This window comes from Panthera pardus, unplaced genomic scaffold (assembly GCF_024362965.1).
Source record: "Panthera pardus isolate Hobbes unplaced genomic scaffold, ASM2436296v1 HiC_scaffold_2, whole genome shotgun sequence".
Classification (NCBI taxonomy): Eukaryota; Metazoa; Chordata; class Mammalia; order Carnivora; family Felidae; genus Panthera; species Panthera pardus.
This window is the reverse complement of record NW_026526765.1, coordinates 63138698-63156554: the sequence shown is the minus strand read 5'-3', so window position 1 is coordinate 63156554 and position 17857 is coordinate 63138698. Positions and strand designations below refer to the sequence as shown.

At 50.1% G+C, this 17857-nt stretch overlaps 1 long non-coding RNA gene across 17 annotated transcripts in view; it reads right to left on the bottom strand.

Moving 5' to 3' along the window:
- Nucleotides 1–17857, bottom strand: part of LOC109267523 (uncharacterized) — a 384515-nt gene that overhangs the window by 87603 nt on the left and 279055 nt on the right. For all 17 annotated transcript variants that reach the window (XR_008423756.1, XR_008423762.1, XR_008423755.1 and 14 more), the window contains one exon: nt 12930–17083. This is a non-coding gene — a long non-coding RNA (uncharacterized LOC109267523). The remainder of the gene's footprint in view (nt 1–12929; nt 17084–17857) is intronic.

Sequence of the window (17857 nt, the reverse complement as noted above, 5' to 3'; positions counted from 1 at the left end):
CCACATGGCATTTCCCTGGCTGGCCTCCCTTGGGAGAGAGCAGCATTTCATAGGATGATGACAGCTCAGAGAAGCAAAAGCCAGTTAGGAGGTGGAAGATGGGCCAGGAGTCCCCAGTGAATTATCTTAACTACGAAAAAAAAAAAAAAAAAACAAAAACCAGCAACATTTTGAAGCCCTTTATGGAGCTTATAGTGAAAAAAATTTGCTTTTTTTCTGCTGGAACAAAGACAGTAGTTATGTTCTATATTCTAGCAAGTTCTTTCGAAAAAAAAATGAAAATCTAGGTTCTGTGGGTCAGATCTGGAATTCAAATGTCTTCTCCATAAGCGCCCCCCCCCCCGCACCCGCCGCCTTCCTCCCAACTCAACAAGATGGAGATATTTGAATATGTTGTGCTTTTGAAATACTGAAGGATCTGGTGGTCTTGGGCCGACCCACACGCCTGGCAGCAATAGGCAGGGCCCTCGCGGTGGCCATGTCTTTCAGATGGGCATGCGCCCTCCTGACTTCCACACTCTATGCCACCCCCTCCCTGTAAATCACAGCAGCCTACTTCCCTCACACTCTGATGCTGGTATAGCCCCTGCCCTATGTCCACACACCTAGCTACCATGCCCGAGGCCTCAAAGAGACTCTAACCAAATCCAGTGCCTGGCTCCGAGATGCATTTCTGTGACTTGTCAAATGGTTTGCCTTCCTATTACTGATTTCCATCAGTAATGGCTGGCCAAATCAGTTTCTTCTCTGAGCACATCCTGGCTGCAAGTCTGATGTTCCACTGTCTAAGGACTGTGTGATTTAAGGGAAGCCATTTAATGCCTCTGAGCCTCTACTTCCATGGAACTGAGAACAAAATATTATTATATTATTATTGTTATTATTAATGTTTCCCGATTTTGTAGGTTGGCTGGGTGGTTCTTTTGCTTTAATGTGGTACCAGCCAAGGCCCAGGGATGGCTTGAAGGTCTCGCTCATGTGACTGGCGGTTAGTTCTGACCGCCAGCTGGGAAGTCTGAGGAGCTGCTGGAGGGAATTCTGGTTCTTTCTGCTACCCCTTTCCGCATGGCTGCTTGTGCTTCCTCACAGTGTGGCGTGGAGGGGTGTTCCAAGAGGTGAAGACAGAAGCTACAGCTCTCTGAAGGCCCAGAAGTTAACCAGCATCACCTCCCTCACATTCTAGTGAACGTAACAGGTGCCAGCCACAAGGACTCAAGAGGAGTGCAAATGGACTCGGCCTCTTGACGTGGACATACAAGGTCTCCTCACAGAAAAGCATGGGAGGTAGGGAATATTTTTGCACCACTTTGGAAACACGGTGTCCAACAGGTGGATTTCACGGGGCCTCATACACCAAAGGCCTTCAACAATGTTAGTTCCACTCATTCACTCATCCATTCATTCATTGATTCATCCACCCACCCCCCCCCCCCACATTCAGGAAGCACTTATTGTGTGCCCGCCTTAAACTAGACACTGGCAAGATGGAGTTGGTCCCACCCATCAAGGAAGTCATAATTCTGGATGGGAAACAGGCAGGTAGAGCAGTAATTACAGCACAATATGGCAACTGCTTTGCTAGAGGAATGCTTTAGGATTGGTGAGTGGCCCCACACCGGGCCAGTGGGAACCAGCCCGGGAGACTGGCTGGCTCTCCTGAGAGAAAGGTTCTTTTTCACAGGGCTGTTCGGTTTGCCGTCACGTGAAATCTGCCAGTGCCTATCCTGCCACGTATGGAAGGACTTGTGACAGGTGTGCCAACCACATTTCTTTTTTTGCTCAAGTAATTTTGGTTACAGTTGTCCCCCCCTTCCTATTAGAGTGAATCCCTACAAACACTGTTCCTAAGGCACTCACAATATAATAGGAAGGACCCACATGCAACAAAGAATTATGTTTTAGTGGTATAAGGGATAAAACAGAGATGTGCATAGGATATTATGAAAGGAGGGACTGGGTTCATTTTTTTTTTTTTTTTTTAATCTTGGAGGCAGGTTTTACCTAGTTCTTGAAGTTCTAGAATGTTCCCTGGAGGAAGCCCCCGCCCATATACCTATCACAGGGCTGGGCAAATTAGTAGATGCCCTCTGTGGACCAGTGAAGAAACGGCAGAGTCTTAAGATAAAACTAGCAGAGATCAAGTTATCCCATTTTAAATCTGCCCCCTTCCTAACTTACTGAACTCAGGCATATGTCAAATTGGCTGCCCTGGTGTCTGTATGACAGAAACAGAATCTCCTTAGCTAAAGCAGCCTTTTAATAGACCTCCAGAGGTTAATGGGCCTGACAGATCTTTGACATTTATTGGATTTTACGACCTAGTGGATCTGACTCAGAAAGCTGATCAGATATTCCAAATCGATGGCCCCTTTGGGGTACTGTCTTCACACAGAGTGAGCCATAATGAGGTGACCTTGGATGCCTGAGTCCAGAAAGAACAGAGAATGTCAGAATCGTAGGAATTCTAAACTGATCAAGGCCTACACGGTGCCCTCAGGGTCCCTCTGGCCCCGAGATGCTTTGCCCACAGATTCTGTAATTGCACACTCCTTCCAGTTCACCCTGCCTGGACAGCTACAAGCACCAGTATCCTTTTACAAGATTCCTTCCCTCACCCCACAAACATTTGTGAAAAGGCTTTGTTGTAATGGCATTTAACAAATGAACATTCCCTGGGCCGCTGCTCTGCACCAGGCACAGTTCAGGCAGAGGGGATCCAGAGAAAACTGGATCCTTCTCTTCTAGTGGCTTACAGTGCTATGGGGAAGACTTCCAGAGACCCAAATCCTGTTAGTGCCCTGCGATGGGGCTGGCAGGGGGGAACACAGAGAGAGCAGGCAGTAGGGAAGAAGGCAAGCTGACTGTGGAGGATTAGGGAAGCCTCCCAAGTACAGGGCCTTGTGGCTGGGTTTTGAAAGCCAAGTAGGAGCTCAGCAGGCTGGGGAGGAGAAAAAGGACATCCAGGTGGGGAAACGAGGTATATAACAAATACAAAAGTGCGGAGACACACAGATGCTGTCACTGGAGCATACAGAATCCAGCAAGGACGCATCACTTTTCTCAGCTTGGCAAAAAGAAAAACTTCAGGGCTGGGAAGATATGCTCATACGTTACTGGAAGGGATGAGAATTACTATGAAGCTTTTTGGAAATACTGGCAATGTCTGTTCAGATTTAAAATAGACACGACCTCTGAGCCAGAAATTCTACCTTTGGGACTTAGGTCTCTATATATTAAAATAAAATTAAGTTTAAGTTTAAATAAAATAAAATACAATTCTGTGCAATTTCCCAGTTGTGGTGAGTATGAGTCGTCGTTCCTGCCCAGAATCTCTTCTTTTGGAAACAGCACTCTGATTTCCTTTGGGGAACAGTTCTTCCCACTTGGGTCCATGTGGGTTTATGGTCATCTTGGAGCAGGCTTCTTTATTCTGGGTGGGGCTCATCTTAGTTATAGAAATGCCAGCCAAGCAGATACCCATTGGCTTGAGCGAAGGGGAAAGAAGGATTCACTCGGGGGGCCAGTGGATGGCCCTCTCCAAATCCCGTGGCACAGAAGTACAGGGCAGAGATGGGCAAATTGGCCTACGATCTGTCGGTAACTGGTTACTTGTTTGGGCTGCTCATCTGGGGGAGAATTCTCCACCTCATGAGTCTACCTGGTAGGCCACTTCCCATTACAAAAGTCCAAATTCACTTTCCAGTCAGTCTCCTTTGTACCCAGAGAGACAGCATGTAAACCTGGTTTCTCCTATCACACATGCCCTCTTAGGACACGAACGTGGCCACTACTGAGAAGCAGGGACTGCACGGAATCCATTCTGGCAAGGACGGCGGCCGTGAGGTGAATCGGGTTTCAGGCAGCATCATCCCCCCAATCCAGGGGCCAGCCCTGCTGGTGTTGGTGGTGCTGGTGGCAGTGTCCGTGCCCAGCAGGGGAACAGTTGCGGCGTTTGGGAAGTTGCTCCTAGATGTGTGATCTCCAAGCCCGAGTGTCCGGCCTCTGAACAACTCTCAAGGCTACACAACAAACAATCTTTAAGAAATATTTTTCGGCTTCAACTGGCCAAGTTTGGTCCCTGTCTCTGAGTACGGACAGAGACGCAGAGCAGGCCACGAGCAAGACGATGCAAGAACTGATGAGGTCCTCCAGGGCTCACCTCCCCCCATCTTGGACTGCAGCCCGACCCCTAGAGACTGACGAAGAACTTGAGTTCTGAGGGAGGGATGGGGCTGGAGAGAGTCGGAACATTCTGCTCAGTTGGGCAACGGAGGGCTTTGACGTTCATGGTGAAAAGCCAAGTGACCTCTTTTGTGCACCAGGCTGGGAAAAAAGTTATACCCATTCCCCTTCAATACTTTAATAACTACAGAGGTGAGATTCAGGCCACATGTGATTCGCTAAATGGCGGGTGGGGGAAGGAGGTGAAAATGTGGGACGATGGAGCCCATCCCACTAGGAAAAGGATAAATTGACCGATCACCTACTCCACCCACTGGTACTGGGGCTAAGTGAACTGGGCAAACAGGTTAAATCGAACACTACAGGTTCCTCATGAAGGGGAGGCCAGCGTGGTCCTGGGGTGCAAAGAGCTCCTGGCTCCCTCTTGCTGAAGCCCCTTTTGTGCCAGCACATGCCATCGAGTCAGGCTTCCACGAAGCCTCGGGCTTTAAAAACGCAGCCTGGTGAATTCCAGACATTCTGAGTGGCTGCATGGACCGCATGCCCCGTGCTTCAGCTAGGAAAGCATTCTGAAGGCTCTCCTGGAATTCGACTTATTTGTCCGTAGGTTGTTTTGAGATTTCCAGTGAAGAATTGGGGTCTTAATTCAGAGAGGCCAAGCGTATACATTTAAAATGCCACTAAGCAAAATCTCAATATTGATATGCCAAAAGAAATGCAGCCAGCCCACACAGGACTCCTGGGTTCTAAGTCTATAATCTGCAACCAACTTCTGAACTTCAGGTCCTCCTATGAGGCTGAGGTTGAAGGTCCTGGCTGGAGGAACTCAGTTGACACACAACTCTATGAATAAACCACTAACCTGTACACTTTAAAAAGGTGGAGTGTATACTATGTGAATCGTATCTCCATTAAGCTGTCATCACGATGCACAAAAGGAGCATGGAGGGCCAGACTGGGTTTGAATCTCAGCCCTACTAAGCACTAGCCAGCAGACTTGAAGCTAACGACTAAACCTGGCCGAGGTTGGTTCCTGAATCTCTAAAGCAATCAAATGTGATCAAATCACAGTTATGTCATGGAACCAATATAAAGGGGACACGTCAGCTATGTGTGACATTGCCCGACCCGTGGGTCACACTCAGTAAATGCGGATGCCTTACCAAGTCCCTGCTATGCACCAGCACTGGGGATACAGAAACAGATGACACTTTGCTCCTGCCTTCAAGGAAAAAAGTACTTTAGGGTGGAAGGCAGGCAGTGACATTATATCTGGTCCCTGTGATTCAGGGACCAGACCACGCAAGTGAGGAGAACCAGAGGGCTCAGGGAGGACAGATGTCGCTCCTTAGACTACCTTCCCTGGCCTCCAATCCCCACAACCCAGTACTTCCTGCCTCATCACCTTCCTTTTGTTCTCTCCGGGGCTCCGTCTGAATGTATTCTCATTCATTTACTTGCATGCTTCTTTGATGGAGACTGGCATCTCCATGAGAGTAGGGCCCTTGTCTGCCTTGGTCCCCAGTGACCAGAACAGTGTCTTGTTTTTATTAGACGCTCAGTAAATATTTGTGGAACAAAAGAAAGCATCAGGAAGAGGCCTGGAGGGTAAGGAGGAATTAGCCAAGTGAAGAAGCCAGAAGCGTTGTTGCAGACTGAGAAAACAGCAGCCAGAGCCACTGAGATGTAGACCGCATGGAATAAGGAGAAGGGATGAGTGGGAAGTGGCAGGAGAGAAGGATGGAGACACAGTGGGGCAGCCCCCAGACATGACTTGGCCCTCACTCTGGGGTGTGTGTGGGGGGGTCTCTAACCACTACCAAGACCCCCCCCCTCCGTTGGCTCCAGTCTGTGAAAACCTGCTCACATCCTGGTAGTCCTGCTGAGTGCAGCCTGTGCGTTTCTATAGTAACCGTCACCATGGCACCAGAGGCCAGGATCCAACTTCCGGCACCGATGAGGCCCTGAGCTCCTGTCCCCCTCCCCAGCAGCCTCTACCCCACAACACGGAAAGGAGACATGGCTGGGCACCACACTGGGGAGATGCCAGGAAGGGTGTGGCCTGATGCAGGGGGACAGGATTAAGCATCAGGTATATGTCACAACAGACACACCAAGGGCAGACACAGACTGAACGTTTACTACCAGTTTCGGTTTCATTGCTTGGCTCAGGCAGGGGATGGGAGGTTGCATCTGAACACACAGCAAGCACTGGAGCAGACAGGCCACTGTGTGGGTGGCAGGGTAGGGCATGGAGCTCGGGGCTCCTTGCAGCTCCCAGACCTGTGGCCTCTCTGAGCCTCACTCTCCCATCTGCAAAGGGGGAAGGATAAACCATGATACTATCAGCCCACTGGAAGGATCAGAGAAACAAGAACAGTGCCTTGCACCCGGTAGGGGGCTTGACAAATATCCGGGGAGTGAGTCTGCACAAAGTATTAAAAAATGAATGTCCCGTCAGTCGACAAAACTATGAGTCCGCCTTCCCATCTCTCTTCCCTTCCCTGGTCCACATTCTGTTCAGACCTACTTCTATTGCACGAGCTTCAGATCATCTGTTCTCTGCCATCTCCCATGCTGTTGGACAGGGGCGGGGTGAAGAGGGTGGGAATCACAGGCTTCTGAGTCACAGACCTGTGTTCTAATCCAGCTGCTCACTGGCTGGCTGGCCTTGTGACCCCAGGCAAGCTGAGTCACTTCCCCACCATCTGCTTTCATTGAGATCCCTTTAACTGCAAGACTCATGAGTCCAACCAGCCTGGCTTAAACCCAAAGGAGGGTTGAGGTTAGGGTTGCAGATTGCAAATAAAAATACAGGATACCCAGGTCATGATCTCGCGGTTTGTGGGTTCGAGCCCCATGTCAGGGTCTGTGCTGACAGCTCGAAGCCTGGAGCCTGCTTCAGATTCTGTGTCTCCCTCTCTGCCCAGTCCCCGCTCACATTCTGTCCGCCCCGTCTCTCTCAAAAATAAATTTTAAAAATTCGTTAAAAGAAACACTTTAAAAAAATACAGGATGCCCAGTTAAATGTGAATTTCAGATAAACAAGTAATTTTTGTACTAGGTCTCAAATATTGCATGGGACACACTTATGCTAAAAAATACTTAGTTTACCAGAAACTCAAATTTTAAATTTCTTTTTAATGTTTATTTTTGACAGAGAGAGACAGACACAGCATGAGTGGGGCAGGGGCAGAGAGAGAGGGAGACCCAGAATTTGAAGCAGGCTCCAGGCTCTGAGATGTCAGCACAGAGCCAGATGCAGGGCCTGAACTCACGGAGTGCGAGATCATGACCTGAGCCGAAGTCAGATGCTTAACCTGCTGAGCCACCCAGGCGCCCCAACAGAAACTCAAATTTTAATGGGCTAACCTGTTTCCTATCTGGCAGCCCTAGGTGGGGTGGGTACCTACTAACTCATGAAACAAACTGGATCTGGGAGTTCAAGGAACACCAGGAGTATTCGCTCTCTCTCTCCCTCTCTCTCTCCCATTCCCATCTCTGGGCTTTGCTTTCTGCAGCCTCAAGGAGGCCCACTCCTTGTGGGGACAGAGACATCCATCAGCTGTTCCCTGCTCCTTAGGACTGGTTATGCAGAGGACCCTCCCTCCCTCCCTCCCCCGTTCCTCTCTCCCTTCCATCCTGTGCCCACGCTGGCCCCGTACCCCTGGTCTATCCCCTGTAGTTAGCTCTCTGCCACCCTAGACTGTCCCACCCATGAGGGCCAGCAGCTTTGGATCTGCCCCTCACCTCTCACGGCCTCCTTCAGCCTCCCTGGGCCCTGCAACAGCCTGGTCCTGGGCCCTGTGAGTCTTCACGCTTGCTTCTCCCCTCCCCGGGAGTGCCCTGCACTGACTTTGTCCTCCTTCGCCCACTGCTTCCGTGTACCCACGGTGGACCACCACAGTGGACACAGCAGCTCTTCCGAGGTTGCCTCCGACCTGGGCATCCAAAGCTGGCTCTCTGCATTTAAACCATTTTGGCTCTGGGCTTCAGTTTCCCAGTCTGTGAGGTGAGGGGACCGGACCAGCTAGCGGCCACAAACTCCAACAACACAAGTTTGGATCAGGATGTCAAATAAAAACCATGGCCCTATTTGGAGGGGGCAGGAGCAACTGAGCTCTGGCCCCCTGTCAGGTAGAAAAGCAGGCCTGATATTGCAATGCTTCTGATTTTCCCAAAGAACAAGGAATATCAGTATGAATGGAAAACTCTCAATTTTGAGCAGTGGTTCCCGTTTGCAACTTCTGGACTAGACTGTCCAGCCCTGCGATCTAGGAAATACCTAGATCCTGGGAACTACATGCAGGAGATACCTGGGGGGTTATTTAAAATGCACTTTCTGTGGGGCGCCTTGGTGGCTCAGTCGGTTAAGCGTCCGACTTCAGCTCAGGTCACAATCTCGCTGTCTGTGAGTTCGAGCCCCGTGTCGGGCTCTGGGCTGATGGCTCAGAGCCTGGAGCCTGTTTTAGATTCTGTGTCTCCTTCTCTTTGACCCTCCCCCGTTCATGCTCTGTCTCTCTCTGTCTCAAAAATAAATAAACGTTAAAAAATAAATAAATAAATAAATAAATAAATAAATAAATAAATAAATAAAATAAAATACACTTTCTGGTTGTATCCAGGGTCCTTGGAGCCAGCCCCCAGGAATCTGCATCTTAGCAAGCACCCTGAGGTGCTAAGCTTTTAGAATTACAACTCCTGGATTTTCCATTTTAATGGGGTCTCACCTTTGATTTGTATCCATTACAACGGGAGACAGGAGCCCCTTCCCTTTCACGTGGTCTCCCCAGACATGCCCCTCACCCCACTGCAACCCTGGAGCAGACCAGGTGGCAGAGCCAGAAGTTTATGGAGCAGGAGCTCCCTGCCACCTGCCCGTCACTGCGCCAGCTCCACCGGTATAACGTGGAGGCCGCAATCACGATGAGAAACCCGAGGCTACCAAAGGGGTGGTCACTTGCCCAAGGTCACAAGGCCATCAGCGGAGGAGCTGGAGGTTCAAATCCCAGTCTGCGCATCAGAGCACTGTGGAGAGCCTTCTGCCAGGCCAAACTCTCTCTCCCCAGGTGGAAGACAGACAGAAGGTCATTGTCACGTTGAAAGAAGACTGTTGGTTCTCGGTCCTCTTTCCTACCGATCAGCGGCTAACACAATCAGCGGCTAACACAATCGGCACTGAAGGCTGATCACTTATGATGGGGAGCAGGATACAACAGGGTCACAAGGAGGGGAGGAGGAGTGCGAGTGGCTTTGATGAGAGTAGATGGCTCCTGGGGACAAAAGAGGAGCTGTCGCAGCTATCAGCTCTAATGGACTTCTCACAGAAACAGGGATGGCGGCTGCCCGCTTCTGTCCTTCACCACCCAGCCCTCACACCCTCCCCCCATCAGGTTTAGCTAAAGCTAACTAAGTATGATCATTGTAAAGTTTTAAATCACAGGCCCAAGCAACTGGCAGCTGGGGACCCCATGGCACTTTGCTGCAGTTTCCATCTTTGGCAACATTTGCCTGGATCAGTGCGCATGCTTATCATCTGGCCACAGTTTGGTGCCGTGCAGACTCAGAGTGAACATCTGAGTATCTGCTGTGTGCTCTGTGTTGTGCTACCTACAAACGACTGGAATTTAGTCTGTACCTGCTCTAATGGAATAGAAAAGACTTATTGCCCCTGAGGTGCTATGGGAACAGAGCAGGGAGATTCCTCGCCCGGGAGGAATTGGGGGGAAACTCTGTGAAGGAAGAGGCTCTGAAGCGAGGATGGGAAAGTGTGCTCAATCGAAGCCACATAAAAGATGAGAAGGCAAGGGGCATTCTCTGTGGCATAAACTATGTGCAGAGGAAGGCAGGCGGGTCCCAGCCCTGCCAATTCTGCCTCCCGAACGCTTCCTGTCTGGTCCCTTAAACCCAGTGCATCTCAATCTAGTCATTTGTGTAACCCCCCCCCCCCCCCCACTGCATAGTTATTTCACATTTTTCTTTAAGTTGGTTTACTCATTTTTATAAAACTTACATTACGAAGAATCTTTCTGTCACAACAGTAATTAAAAAATAGATTTTGCTTGTAAATAGATGGTCACTAGAAAAGTGAGAACACTGAAAGCAAGATAATGCTACTGAAATCCAGCCAGGTTCTGCCCCCGCCGGGGTTGGGGGGAGGGGCGTTGCTGAGTCTGCAGCCTACTCTCTCGTCATTAAAAAAGAGAAAACGGCAAGTGTTAGGCATTAGGGACACCCGAGCAGCAGCCTGAGACTTCCTCCTTGAGATAATCAAGGGTGAGACAGGACAGAAACGAGATCCTTGCTTTAAGCTTTATGCGTCCCCCACTAAAGAGACCCCAGGTACCAGTGTCCGTACTCTTCGAGAAACTCTTGTCCCAGCCAAACCGGAGCCAGCCCCAAACCACATGTGTGCCTCCGCGGTCTCCTGTAGATTGCTGGTTTGCAACTGTGCTCTTGGGAGATGGCAGATGCCATGGCTGTACCTAGAGACTGTCATGGTGGGAGAGCACTTTGCATGACAGCAACCACCACACCCCCACAATAGCAACAACCCTCATCATAGACAACAGTTCTCCAATTCTTACTGAATACCAGGCCCTTTGCTAATAAGCATTTAAACACATTGTTATTTAACCCTCACAAAAGTATCCACGAGGGTGCCATTATCACTCCCATTTTACAGGATGACAAAACTGAGGCACAGAAAGGTTCAACACCTGCCCAAGAGCAATGTTACCCTCTTTATGTATTGGATTCCCATACACAATCTCACCATTTTATTCATTCTTTCATCCAGTCGTTCAGCAGACAGACATCGAGTACCGTCTATGTTTCCTTTCCTTTTATTTGGAGCAATACTCTCTGTGTTTTAAAACGAAACGTGCTGTTTCCGGCTCTGCCCGCGCTCTGACTTGCATCCTTCACTCCCGGCATCTTTAGACGGCCTCCTGTTGCCTGTGCGGACTGTGCCGCGATGCGCTGCTCAGGTCACCCATCAGGACCTGGACACCTGTTCCCCTGCTTCCAGGTTGCTGGTGGCTCTCGCTGAGTCCGTCTCCGGGAACTGCACTAGACTCAGGGGGACTGTGTGGCTTTCTGTTCTGCTCCCCCTACCCTGGTTGGGGTGGGGCACAGCTGGCAACTAGGGACAGACCATTACGGGGGAACAAAGCAGAGACCCCTTGCATCACTCCAGGGCCACTGTTGGGGCTGCCCCTGCTCCGAGCTCCCTGCGGGTCGGCTGAGGCCTCTGTTGCAGCTGCACCGCAGACCAACTTCCCCTGCCAGGCCTGCCACTCACGCCCCCTCACAGGTGGGTCCCCAGCCTGATCCCGAAAAAGCCTGGGAGACTCCACCTAAGAGACTGTACAAAGGCATCTGTCCCCAACGAAAGCTATAACCCAGCCCCTGTCTTCCCGGTGGTCCCTCCACAACTGAGACCCAAGCAAAAGGAGCCCCAGTGCATTGGCACTAAAGGCCCAGGGCCACCTCAACCTCCACAAGCCCTGGAAGTCATGGAGGTGGTTGGTCTCTTTATTTACATGTTTTCACACATTAGCTAATTAGATTTGTTCCCAGGCCCCATTACTGGTTCCTCACGTGTATCACGGCCTCGGCTCTAATGACAGACAGCCACACAGGCGGGCCCGGGGAAGATGCTCTCTTTCAGGCCCGCAGGGATCAGCCAGGGCAGGAGAGAGAGGAAGGAGGGGGAGACTGGATTACAGGGTGTCAGGGAAGGGTCACTGCTCCCCTACCTTTTTCCACCTTTGAGCAAGGAGAGAGCAATCAGCATTTCCCCTCCTTAAGGAGGCATCTTGCCAAGGCAGCCAGAAGGCCTGAGTGGTAAGTGACCCACCTTTGCTCTATTCTTAAATGGCCTGTTAAAAATAGCCTACATCTGCCCCAGGTTTGACCCCTAACATTTCTTAAATTTCATTGCAAATTACTGTCTCGGCAATTCCGCAGGCTTCCCACTGTAAGCCTAAGCCCAGCAATAAAGGCAGAAAAGAAACGGAATTAGAACCTGCAGCCCACAGTGGTGATTTTGGGATGTGGATGTGAGGGCTCACCGGTAATCTCACTTAGCATAAAGCAGGCGGTGGGACTCAGTCTGAAGGAGCTCCGAGGTCACCGCGTCCAGCCCCGCTTTGCATCACAGGAGCAAGGACCAGGCCGTCCAGACACCGTCCTTCGAAGAAAAGAGAAACATCGCAACCAGGCAGCCTGGCCTGTCATCGCCTCCAAAGGCCTGGCCACCACATCTAGTTAGTGAGTACCCACTATGTGCCGGGCCACGAGTCAGCGGTTTGCAACATCCGTGGTCTTCCGATGTCTCTACGTGCTTAAAAATTATTGAGGAGAGGCCCCAGAGTGCTTTGGCTGCTGTTTGTCATATAAGATACGAAAACTGAAGAACTGTACAAATATGCATGAATTTATTCATTTCAAAACAACCCATTACATGGTAACATGTCACATATGTTTTGAAATCAAAACGTGTCCATATGTTACAAAGTAAACTCTGTCGTGCATGCCTGGGTGGTTCCGTCCGTTAAGAGTCCGACTCTTGATTTTGGCTCAGGCCATGATCTCACAGTTCGTGAGTTCGAGCCCTGCACGGGGCTCTGTGACAGCATTGGAGCCTGCCTGGGATTGTCTCTGCCCCTCCCCCACTTGCTTTCTATCACTCTCAAAATACATAAGTATAAACTTAAAAAAAGTTATAAAAAAATAAACTCTACCTTACAGAACGAAAATGATTGGTGAGAAGAGGGACATTGTTTTACGTATCTTCAAATCCCTTTAATGTCCAGCTTAATGGAAGACAGCTGGATTCTCAGATCAGCTTCTGCTTTCGGTCTGGGGCAATAGCTTGTTCTGGTTAAAAGGTATAGAGAAAATCTGGCCTCACACAGATACATGGTTGGAAAAGGGAGAAGCGGTTTAATAGCCTTTTCGGACAATGATAGGTGTTCTTTGGTACTACGGTCACACTTGACAAGTTTTGGTTAAGCGTGGCTGCAACGTCAAATCCGAAACTGTGCTGCCGAACTGTTCTCCTCTGCCCCATTAAAATCCACTGGTCTGTCTCCCACTTTGAAGGGATCTCTTACCCAGGCAAGATTTCCTAACATCTTGATTGTTCATTGGGAAACAACTGCTTCACAGACTCCTGCAGGTTTTCCAAACATTGACACGTTTCATTGTACAGTATCACGAATTCAAAGTCACCAGTATCGCCGCAGTTCTCCTCCAGGACATTTGATGAGAAGGCGTCAAGTTCAGAATGGCAGATAAAGTTTTCCAAACTTCTGCTTTTCACTTAGCTCGAACTTTATCGCCGGTAACAAATACCGCCAGTTGCTTTCCCTAAAATGACAGGGTCGCTTAATTCATTTCTGAGAGAACATCTGCAAAATGCCCAAATCTGAAAAAGCATGGCGCTCGTCGGTTGTTCTTTCAAGTAAAAAGCATGTGTCGTGAAAAAGCAATGAGTGATTCAGCTCACAATTCAACCACATGTGAGCTTTTCCTCCACACTACCTGCAACGATGGTGCCTTTGTAGACAGCCAAAATGCTTTATCCGTCCTTCCCACTTTTCTTTATACAGATCATTAAAAAGACAAGGGTCGATGGGGCGCCTGGGCGGCTCAGTCAGTTAAGTGTCCAACCCCTGATTTCGGCTCAGGTCATGATATCACAGCTTTGTGGGATCGAGCCCGGTGTCAGGCTCTGTCCTGACAGCAGAGAGCCTGCTTGGGATTCTCTCTCTCCCCCCCCCACCCCTCCCCTGCTCACATTCTCTCTCTCAAAATAAATAAATAGACAACAACAAAAAAGGCAAGGGTCAAGGTTTCATAAAGTTAACCATTTCATTGCCTCATTAGGGACATCCTTGGTGTCCTTACACACGTGCCAGTTTCATGTGTTTTAATGCAACTGGGTGACGGTCACAGATACGACCATTCCTTGTACATTTTGATATGCCACATCCTTGATTCAGACCAACGTCAGCAGTTTTACCCATCTCCGCTACCAATGTTAACAGAATGAAAAATGCAAATGACGTCCTAGAGTTATGGAAATAGTTTGACCTCAAGGACCCCCCGAAAGAGTTTCGTGGGCTCCCAGGTGTCTCCAGACTGCACCTGGAGAACTGCTAAGCTAGGAGAGTGCAGTTGTTACTGCACCTCCAGAAACTTCCAAGCTGTCAAGAAGATAGAGCATAAACAGACACAATTACCATACGATGTGGTGAGGGCCAGGATGGAGGCATGGCAAAGAAAGCAATTTGTCTTGCACTGTGGAAACTGGCAAAGCTTTCACAGTGCAGGGAACTTTTGAAATGGGTCTTGAGGGTTAAGTAGGAGTTCACCCAGAGAGAGAAGGTGGATCTCTGTATTCCCACTTTCAGAAGGATGGGTCCTGGGCAGGCAAGGCCTTGGGAAACAGGTACAAAAGAAGAAAATAAACAGGAGAGTTCACATTATTAATAAAAATAACATTGGTCACCATCATGGAACACCTCCTCACGCTTTACCTACATTATCTACATTTATTTTTTTTTTAATTTTTTTTAACCTTTATTTTTGAGACAGAGAGAGACAGAGCATGAATGGGGGAGGGTCAGAGAGAGGGAGACACAGAATCTGAAACAGGCTCCAGGCTCTGAGTTGTCAGCACAGAGCCTGACGCGGGGCTCGAACTCACGGACCACGAGATCATGACCTGAGCCGAAGTCGGATGCTTAACCGACTGAGCCACCCAGGTGCCCCCACATTATCTACATTTAATTCTCTCCCCAAACCTATGAAATGCCTGTGATTCTCTCTTTGTTTAAAGAAGGTGGGTAAGTTCTCAAGGACACAGAGCAAATTCGTAAGGGAAATCAAGATTAAAAACCAGGACTGCCTGCATTAACATATGTCAAATGCTCAGAAGTGCCTGGCACATAGTAAGCACTCAATGTGTTTGAGCTGCTTTTGTTCTTACTGGTGTCCTCAGCGTATTCCTGCCTGGTCTCAGCTGCACAGCCCACCTTCTCATAGTAAGGGCAGGCTCTGTTAACACCACGTATCTTAAGCAGGTCTAGAAGCATGAAAATACGTCACAGCAAGAGCACTTTTCCTGCAAGCAGTTCTATTCCTGAAGGCTGATTCACTTGGGTCCCTCTGTTCCGTGTCTCATGCCCGCCAAACCTGCGTGGACCCGAGCGGTGTAAAGATAATAAAAGCAGGCCCTAAGGCCGAGTCCCAGGGAAGGCCCAGGGCACTCAGGGCCCTGATTTAAAATGCGCTGGGGTTGGCCTCATCTCAGCTGAGTCTCCTTCCCTTTTCAGTTCTGCCTGTTCACCCTCTGCGGGCTCCTGGGATGAGGCAACCATTCAATCCTGCTGTGCACCTGAAAACAGGAAGATATTCGGTGCACTCACCTTTGATCTATTTCTGCTGCTGTCATTCTAACAAGCAGGTGAGGAGAGCCCCCTGTCCCTGGGCTCTGCCCTGCCTGAAGCAGGCTGGCAGGTTGTTGTCCATATGCTGGCTTTGTCTGTTAGGTTACCAGACAAAGCGCCCCAGAATGCCAACTGCCCCGGGTTTGGTTACTCTGTTCTTGACACATGATGAGTTCTCGGCATCGTGTGAATCCTGAGGATGGGATGTTGTGTGTGAGCTCCCAAGGGCAACTCAAGAACATTGGTCATGCTGGCGCTCCCAGGCCCTATTTATTTCCAAATGATCCCGGCCCTCAGGAACCCCTACTAGAAATGGAGCGCGTATCTGTGTAAAGGCTTTGTAGAGACGATCCATCATTTCCAACGTATTTCATCACCTTTCTAAGGCTGGTACAAATGTTCTGCCCGAAGCCACCACGGGGTTCAGTTTCTGTGGCCTGGGCTCAGCCACGATGGTGATGCTATAGCACTTTCTACATGTCAACCTCTGGGTGCACCACTTCGCATACATTGTCCGGTTTCATCCTGAGCACAGCTCCTGGGAAGACTCCAGATAAGTCACTCTCCTGGAATCAGGAACCAGGATCAAGGCCAGTGTGATCAGATTCCCCAGTGTGAGTGCTTTCACTCTTCCATCCCCCTGGCTGGTCCTCTTTGCCATCAGGCTTGGCTGAAATAAACTGGGGCAAAGCTGGAACCAGTATTTTGGGGGTGTCTCTACCTGCACCAGACCTTTTACCCATGCATTATCTCATTTCATCCAGAAAATAGCCCTGAGGTACAGGAGATGATGTAGAGGCCCAACTTGCCGATCAGCTCGCCCGCGGCCACGCGTCTCAAGCAGAGCAGGATCCAGACCCAGGTCAGCGTGAACTCCAAGTCTGTGGACACGTTGTTTCCACTGCACTAGGACATCTGGGTCTCCTGGGAGCACCGAGGGAAACATCTGTGCAGTGAGCACGAGTGGCAGGGCTGGTTACTTCCAGTGAGAAGGAAGCAGGGAGGAAAGGTCTGAAGCCAAAAAGACTTGGGGGTAGGGGACTGCCATGGCGGGGAGAAGGGGGAGGAAATAAGAAGGCAAGTCCCCACGGTGCAGGAACAAGGAATCTGGGCAGAGCGTGCTCGTCCCATTGTCAGAATCAGGAGTGTCCACCCCTCCAATTCCTTCCAGATCATTCCAAACATCAGGGCTCGGTTTAAGCAGCACACTATCAATGGCGCCTTCCTCCAGCCCACGCTCAACCCGATGTCTGCTGGCATCTGCAGTCTGAGCCTCTCTCTCTGGATGTGAATTGTGTACAGTCACATACTGCGGTCTGTCTCAAGTGTCTCCAGATAGAAATTTCCCATCGCACAGGAGGCACCCACTGAGGTGGGAAGTTGCTAACAGGGAGGACGCTGTCCTTTTTATTCTTCTCTTATTCTTCACAGGACCCAGAAGACTGGCAAAAACAGACATATGCTCAAATCAATGCATGTGGTGTGGAACTGATCCCATTTTATAGAGCAAAACAGAGGAACTCCTATAAATTAAGTCCGCAGTTCCAGGGTTATCTGATTTTTCTCTAACGATAAATCTCCTGATCACTACAACACTTCAAATTAAAGGCAAATAAGTGTGGATTGATTTAAGAAGGAAGAGGAGGAGGAGGAGAGAGAAAGAAAGGGGTAGGAAAGAGGAGGTGGGAGGAAGGGAAAAAAGATGAAGGGGAGGAGAGAAAGGGGAGAGATGAGGAGGGGGAGAAGGAAAAGCAGGGGATGGAAAAAATGGGAGGAAATAATGAGAGGGAGGATGAGGAGGATGGGGAAGAGCTGAGGAGAGGAAGGAGGAGGGGGGAGGGGAGGGGAGGAGGGGGAGGATGGGAGGAGGGGGAATGGGGGGAGGAGGGAGAGGAGGGGGAGGAGGAGGAGGAGGAGGAGGAGGGGGAGGAGGGGGAGGAGGGGGAGGGGGGAGGAGGGGAGGAGGAGGAGGATGGGTTAGAGCTGAGGAGAGGAAGGAGGAGGGGGAGGGGAGGAGGGAGGGGAGGGGAGGAGGGGGTGGAGGGGAGGAGGGGGTGGAGGGGAGGAGGGGGTGGCGGGGAGGAGGGGGTGGAGGGGAGGAGGGGGATGATGGGGAAGAGCTGAGGAGAGGAAGGAGGAAGGAGGAGGGGGAGGGGAGGAGGGGAGGAGGAAGATGGGGAAGAGCTGAGGAGAGGAAGGAGGAGTGGGAAGGGAGG